Below are 527 nucleotides of genomic sequence, written 5' to 3' on the forward strand. Positions count from 1 at the left end.
GCTAACTAGATTATCGTTCAGTAGTGTAGTATGGATATTCTTTGCATATTTTCTCCATCTGATAGCCTGAGTAATTGCGAGATGACTGTACAAACATTTTGGGACTGGAAATGTATTTTTTATTTTACTTTTGGTTGTGTTGGGCTGTGTTATAAATTTAATTGCGACTATGCAAATAATTTGCAATATCCTACAAGGCAGGTTATGAAGTCAGTAACACTAGGAATACAGCCTAGTCCCAGTCCTTTGAAGACTCTACTCTCTAAGGGCAGCGTTTTCAAGTGCTGAACGCTTGCTGCATATTCAGCTAGCCTGGCATGCTTTTGAAATGTTCCTCTAAATGGGAATGACTCCGAAGACAATTATTAAGAAAAGCTGCAGCATTAATTTAGTAAAGACTGAACTGTACGTGCACTGGGGAGTCTGAAGGTTAATGTAGCTCGCAGGCGTTGGATCCATCCAGTCTAACAGGCCATGGTGCCAGCCCAGTTGCCCCAGATTTTGTCTACAGTCACTGGAGATGGGAG

The sequence above is a fragment of the Eurypyga helias genome, unplaced genomic scaffold, assembly GCF_000690775.1.
Source record: "Eurypyga helias isolate BGI_N326 unplaced genomic scaffold, ASM69077v1 scaffold18737, whole genome shotgun sequence".
In the NCBI taxonomy this organism is placed as follows: Eukaryota; Metazoa; Chordata; class Aves; order Eurypygiformes; family Eurypygidae; genus Eurypyga; species Eurypyga helias.